Source organism: Myotis lucifugus, unplaced genomic scaffold (genome assembly GCF_000147115.1).
Source record: "Myotis lucifugus unplaced genomic scaffold, Myoluc2.0 scaffold_7612, whole genome shotgun sequence".
Taxonomy (NCBI): Eukaryota; Metazoa; Chordata; class Mammalia; order Chiroptera; family Vespertilionidae; genus Myotis; species Myotis lucifugus.
Genome location: NW_005878660.1, coordinates 1 through 7,516, shown reverse-complemented (window position 1 = coordinate 7,516; position 7,516 = coordinate 1). Strand labels below are relative to the sequence as shown.

The 7,516-nt window shown below is 40.0% G+C and overlaps 1 pseudogene; it reads left to right on the top strand.

Moving 5' to 3' along the window:
- The first annotated feature begins 5,286 nt into the window (after positions 1-5,286).
- Positions 5,287-7,511, top strand: LOC102418246 (annotated as a pseudogene).
- Positions 7,512-7,516: the final 5 nt, after the last annotated feature.

The following is a 7,516-nucleotide window of genomic DNA, read 5'->3' as shown; positions in this document are numbered from 1 at the left end:
CAGGGTAGTGCTAGGGGGCTAAACAATTACAGTCTTCACCCAGCTCTAGCAGGTGAGCATAATTCACTGCCCCGCTAGTTCCTTCTTCTGCAAAACCCAAGAGGCCATATTTTAGCATTGTTGTTTTGTTGATGAGCCAGCCTGAGCCCACTGCAGCTCTGGTGGCCTTGAACAACAACCCCCAGTTTAGACTGCAGGCAGCTTTAAACAGACTGCTTTCCCTGCAAAATTAATTGCTGCAAATGCTGTGCTCCCTTGTCAAAGCTTCTGCAAGCTCATACTCAGCTATTTGGGGAGGCCATCGTGGTGTCTTTGAGGCCAGGGGAAATGAGCTGCTTTCCTTTATTACAGGAGTTCACATTGGTGTCACTGAGCATCTTCAGGCAGTGGGCATCCAAGACTTTCTAGTGCCTAAACGCTGTTCCATGGAACTCAAGGGAGATTGGTACATGAGGCAAATGCTAGCCATATTTAGAAGCACTAGCATAGCAGGTAAATATATCAAAGGTAGTACACAGTACACAATCATATTTAAAATACAGTGTAGGTTGCCAAAACCGGTTTGGCTCAGTGGATAGAGCGTCGGTCTGCAGACTGAGAGGTCCCAGGTTCGATTCCGGTCAAGGGCATTTACCTGGGTTGCGGGCACATCCCCAGTAGGAGATGTGCAGGAGGCGGCTGATCAATGTTTCTCTCTCATCGATGTTTCTGGCTCTCTATCTCTCTCCCTTCCTCTCTGTGAAAAATCAATAAAATATATTTTAAAAAAATAAAAAAATAAAATAAAATACAGTGTAGGTTTACAGTGATGAATACACGAAATACAGAGTATACCGTTATATTATTATTATTTATTAATTATTATATTGTTTTCCATATGAACAACTGTAAACCTACGTTTGTTTCACCTAGTACATGTAGTAAGGTATATATTTCATTGCATATCAAGATAAAGTATTTTCCTGATTCAACTTTAACAAAAATAAGACCAAAATCAGGTTAAGATTCATAATGTTACATAATCACATCACATAAACCAGGTCATACTGATAATTTTCCATCAAAACCTGATGTCCAGCCTACAGAGCAGATATGGAACCCTCCGCATTTCTATATTAACTCTGAAACAAGATAAACAGTCTAGTTAGCTTCCCGTGAGAGAAGAAATCTTTCAGTTATAGCATCAGTATTCCAAGTTAGTATTTCTTATTCCATATTCTCTCACCTTCTGCATCTAAAACTTAGGCCTTACAAAGGAGTGTGGTAGGATGATTAACCTCCCAAAAATGTCCAAACCCTAATCCTGAACATGTGAATATGGCAAAGGACTTCGCAGATGTGATCAAGGTTATAGATCTTAAAGTGGGGAAATTATCAGAGTGGGCCCAATCTAATACTATAAACCTTTAAAAAGCAGAGAACTTTCTTTGGCTGGAATCAGAGAGATGCAGTGGAAGAGAAGGCAGGAGAGGTTCAAAGCACCAAAGGGACACAATCTAGGTTGCTGGCTTTGAAGATGAAGGGAGCCATAAGTCCTAGAAGCTGAGCATGACCCCCAGCCTACAACAAGCAAGGGAATGGGGACCTCAGTCCTACAGTCACATGGAACAGAATTCAGGAAAAAAAAAGTGAGATTGGATGTGAATTCATCCTGAAGACTTCAGAAAGGAATGCAGTCCTGCCAACATCCTAAATATGGCCTTGGGGGACACAAAGCATTGAAACCACCCTAGTATACTAAACTTCTGACCTGCAGAACTGTGAGATAATACATGGATGTTGTTTAAGCTACTAAATTTGTTATGGCAGTAAAACTAATATAAGAACCAGCTCAGATATGATGCTCAAATGTTCAAGTCATATCCCAGCCAGACCCATGAGAAGTTGGGGCAACAAACTAGTGGTCAGTAGTATTTCACTCATCACTTATCCTGAGCCATGTATGGAGCTAAGTATTTTATATGCATTATGTCTTTTATAGCTCTAGGGCAGTGATGGCGAACCTTTTGAGCTCGGTGTGTCAGCATTTTGAAAAACCCTAACTTAACTCTGATGCCGTGTCACATATAGAAATTTTTTGATCTTTGCAACCATGGTAAAACAAAGACTTATATTTTTGATATTTATTTTATATATTTAAATGCCATTTAACAAAGAAAAATCAACCAAAAAAATGAGTTCGCGTGTCACCTCTGATACGCGTGTCATAGGTTCGCCATCACTGCTCTAGGGTCTGCTCCTTTGCCTCTAAACTTTAGAGTCTAAAGTGTTTAAGCAGAAAGAGAGAACATAGCGTAGGTGTAGAGATAGGCTGGTTTCCATCGGGGCTCTGCTCAAGGAAAGGTACATCTTGCCAACCTCACCCAAAAGGGAAGAGCTTATTACCCTCAGCCGCATTTAAAAATTCAACTTTGACTCCCTTTCTCCATGGCAATTACTTTCAGGAACTTCTATTCAATTTTTATTAATATTTCTCCTGAGAGGGACCTAAGCAAATTGGAACTGGGTCCTACAGGGAGCCCCTAATTCTGTAGTTGAAAGATTGGCTTCCAGATGTAGGAAAATTTGTTTTCCTCTGTCTCTCTTTTCTTGACATGCTTTCCATAATAACCAACTCATTTTTCAGAATTCCCATTTGTTACATAAATGAGTTTTACTATCATTATTCTTATTAAAATAATAATACATATAGATGATTTTCTAAAATGGTAACTTCCCAGTTGATCCCTCTGAGCAGTGGTATTAAAGATCAGGATGGCAGACAGGTACAAGGCAGAGTCTTTTCTTTTTTACTGTGTGTTTTACTGTTTCATTTATTCACTCAACCAAAATCTTGAAGGTAATTTCTGAGTCACAAGCATAGGCCATTAGATGGTTGCCTGATGCCAAGAGGCTCCATCAAGTGACCTTCGAGAACAGTTTTTGAGTAAAATTTTCCCACATTTTATTGAGATCTATTCACATTTCTATGCCTTTGTTGTATGAGAAACAGTAACATCAGTATTCCACAAGCAGGGACATTTTTGAACACCTGTAACTAAAAGAAATTATTTTACTTTTTGCCATGGCAATATACTGGCTCTCTCTTTTCCCTTTTCATTTTCTTTTTTTTCCCTTTCTTTCTCTTTAAAAAATTCCCACCTTATTATTTTTAGGAATTCATGTGTTTTCATTTTTCAAATTTTAATAATAGAAGAATCTTGCATTTCATTCTTTTGGTACAGTAGTATTGAAAGATTTAGTAGATAGAAGCTCAAATTTCAACTCGTTTTATTCCTAAGACAGATAGATGTTGTTTGTCTGTTGGATTATTTTACATTTGTGTATGTGCATTTTAATGGAAGGGAATACTTAAGCAGCCCATCAATAGTTGCCTTACCAATAGGTACCAAACAAATTCATGAAACCTTCTCATTTCAATTTCATGGATTTAAAAGATTGTTTGATCTAGTTTTCAGCTTATCTCCATATATTTGCATACTCACTAGATATAAAAACTAATGCAATTCTTGACAATTTGAATGTAATAATTAAAAATATACTATAGATAGCATAAGGATGGAGCAAAATATTTTTAAAGGTCAGAAATCTAAATTTCTTTGAGAACATAGTTTATAACAAAGATGATGTTTTAAATCATGGGAAAATAGAAATTCTTCAATTAATGATGTTGAAGCATTTGACTAATCACCTAAGGAAAAAATTTATATCTTTTCCTTCACAAAAATAAATTCTACATGGGTTAAAGATTTAAAAATGAATCATTAGAATTAACAGAAAATATTAATGAAGTTAAATGATCTTAGAGCTGTGGAGATCTTTCTTAGCATACATAAAAATCTAGAAACCATATGAAAAGATTTGAGAAATTTGACTATAAGAATTAAACATGTCTACAAAGAATATTAAAATCTAAACTAAATTAAGAAAGTAGGAAAAATCTTGCAACTCATATGAAAAAAAACTAATTTCTACATTTTGGAAAAATCATTCACAAACTAATGAATATAAAAAATAAGCCAGTCTAAAAAGTGAAGACTAAAAAACAATCTGTCATATATTGACTATCAGATGAAATTTAGAATTTTTATGCTTGAAAGAGGCATATTGGGTCATTATAAGATTGCTGTTTTATTATCCTTAAATATTGCTGGGGTCCAACCCCAGCGGGTCCAGGGGTCCCCAAAGGTGTGGACGGAGTTGGCGATGAAGGAATGACACGGAGACAGCCTTCAGTTGATCAGCAGCCTAGCCAGGATCTCTAGCCAGGAACTCCAGCCAAGTTCTGGTCCAGATCTCCAGGGAAGTTCTGGTTAAGAGCTCTGGCCAAGTTCTGGTTAGGATCTGATGTTTATTGTCTTGTTACATCTGTATTTATACCAGTCGATTTTAATCCTGTCAATTTCTATTGCAAAGGTTAGGGCGTTTCTTATCTCCATTCCAGAGAGTAAAGATTATGTAGCTTAAGTGTGATTGCTTGTAGTTAAAGTGATTAACTACCCGCCTGGCACTTAGTTAAGGGGTTGTATCCCCTCCCTAACCTCAGGGAAAAATCCCCACCTGGGGAAACAACCTTTCTCGGAGAGGTGACCTTGGTTAAAACACATGGCACTAAGGAGAGCAAACATATTAAGAACAATATGCTATATATGCGAGGTCCCTTGAAACATATGCTGTGCAGAGGTTTCTTTCCTGCAGCGACTGTGTCAAGCAGCAAGGATGGACCGGCTTCCGGCAAAAAGGCTGTAATGTGGAAATCATAAAAAGAAGATACTAAAAAGTAAAATTATTCAAAATATATTAGCAAGCCTTGTAAGGGAGTGGATGCCCACTTCCTGGGAAAAGTAAAGGTAATGGTCATCCATACATTGAGTGGGAAGTGGAACATATTAGCCTTCAGGGAACCATCCAAATTAAAAATGCTGTAAGATTTTTTTTTCAACTGGCATATATTCCTATCAACTAATATGAATATTTCCCAACATTCATTCTGAAAATTACACTAATTCCAAGGATCACTAATGTGTAGTGTAAACAAGTATTCTCTAGTTAAAAAGTTTAAGAAATACTGCATAACACAAATTTAAATATTATTTTAAAAATTTAATTTCAGGACTTATCAGAACCTTTAATATTTTAATGCACATGATGAATCTCCAAAATGGCAACAGAGTTTTCAAAAATGTATGTGGCCATGAACAATCTCCTGAGATTAATGAATACGGAACATTCTTTTAAAATGCTACAAAAAGATTTTGTGCTAGGAGCTGAGAGAACCCTGGCCCGGTTCTGTGTGAAGTGGGTGGCGGAACCCGGGTCCCTGGAATGGCAGAGACTCTCTCAGGCCTAGGCGATTTGGGTGCAGCGGCTCTGAGCTCCCCCTCCTCTGAGACCAGACATGGCGCCTCCTGCGGGTGATCCATCTGCGGGCGGAGCTGAAGAAACGGAACCTGGACTCGAGCGGCAACAAGAGCGTTCTGATGGAGAGGCTCAGAAAGGCAATTGAAGATGAAGGGGGTAATCCTGATGAAACTGAAATTACCTCTGAAGGAAACAAGAAGACATCAAAAAGATCTAGCAAAGGACGTAAACCAGAAGAAGAAGGTGTGGAAGATAATGGGCTGGAGGAAAATTCTGGGGATGGACAGGAGGATGTTGAAGCCAGTTTGGAGAACTTGCAGGACATTGACATGATGGATATCAGCGTGTTAGATGAAGCAGAAATCGATAATGGAAGTGTTGCAGATTGTGTGGAAGACGATAATGCTGATAATCTCCTAGAGTCTGATAGTAGAGAGCTAGAGGGAGAAATGAAAGAGCTTCCTGAGCAACTTCAAGAACATACTCTAGAGGACAGAGAAACTATAAATAACTTAGATGCTTCATCATCTGACTTCACTGTTACAGGAAATTGAAGAGCCATCTTTGGAGCCAGAAAATGAGAAAATACTCGACATTTTGGGGGAAACTTGTAAAGCTGAGCCAGTAAAAGAAGAAGGTTCCGAGCTGGAACAGCCATTTGCACAGGATACTGCCGGAAGCCGGTCCATCCTTGCTGCTTGACACAGTCACTGCAGGGGAAAAACATCTGCACAGCATATGTTTCAAGGGACCTGGCGTATATGGCATACTGTTCTTGATATGTTTGCTCCCCTTCTTGGCGCTATGTGTTTTAACCAAGGTCACCTCTCCGAGAAAGGTTGTTTCCCCAGGTAGGGATTTTTCCCTGAAGTTAGGGAGGGAATAAAACCCCTTAACTAAGTGCCAGGAGGGTAGTTAATCACTTTAACTACGAACAATCACACTTAAATTACATAATCTTTACTCCCTGGAATGGAGATAAGAAACGCCCTAACCTTTGGAATAGAAATTGATAGGATTAAAATCAACTGGTATAAATACAGATGTAACAAGACAATAAAAGACAGAACTTGGCTGGAGATCCTGGCTAGAGAACCTGGCTAGGCTGCTGATCAACTGAACGCTGCCTTCATGTCATTCCTTCTTTGCTGACTCCATCCACACCTTTGGGAACCCCTGGACCTGCTGGGGCTGGACCCCAACAGGATACAAGTAGCGTGCGGCCAGACAGAAAGCTTGCGGAAGAAGAGGACCTTTATGGCAGCGGCCACCCGGAGGAGGGTGATTTAGATTTGGCCAGCGAGTCAACAGCACAAGCTCAGTGGAGCAAGGCAGACACCCTGTTAGCGGTAGTGAAAAGAGAGCCCGTGGAGCAGACAGGCGGTGACGAGAGGATGGACTGTGAGCCTGTAGGGCTAGAGGAGCCAGCTGAGCAGAGTAGTAAAGCCTCAAAGCGCACAGAAGCCTTTAGCGAGGAGGTTACAGAAGCACCACAGGAAGTCTCAAGCCCAGATCCCAGAGATAGCAAAGAAGACATGAAGAAGTTTGCTTTTGAAGCTTGTAATGAAGTCCCTCCGGCTCCTAAAGAGTCCTCAGCCAGTGAGGGCGCTGATCAGAAAATGAGTTCTGTCGAAGATGATTCGGATACAAAACGGCTTTCCAAAGAGGACAAAGGTCTTAGCAGTTGTAGAAATTTTTGGGTTAGTGGACTTTCTTCCACCACCAGAGCTACAGATTTGAAGAATCTTTTCAGCAAATATGGAAAGGTGGTGGGTGCCAAGGTTGTGACAAATGCTCGGAGTCCTGGAGCTCGCTGCTACGGCTTTGTGACAATGTCCACAGCGGAAGAGGCCACAAAATGCATTAACCACCTGCACAAGACTGAGCTCCACGGAAAGATGATCTCAGTGGAAAAGGCAAAAAATGAGCCTGCTGGAAAGGAAACCTCTGACAAAAGAGAAGGTGAAGGGAAAAAAGAGAAGTCCAGCACCAGCGACAGATCAGCAAACCTTAAAAGGGAAGATAAAGCTGACAGAAAAGATGATGCTAAAAAGGGTGAAGATGGAAGTGGAGAAAAGAGTAAAGATCCAGATGATCAGAAACCTGGCCCTTCAGAGCGATCTCGAACCACAAAATCAGGTAGTCGAGGAACCGA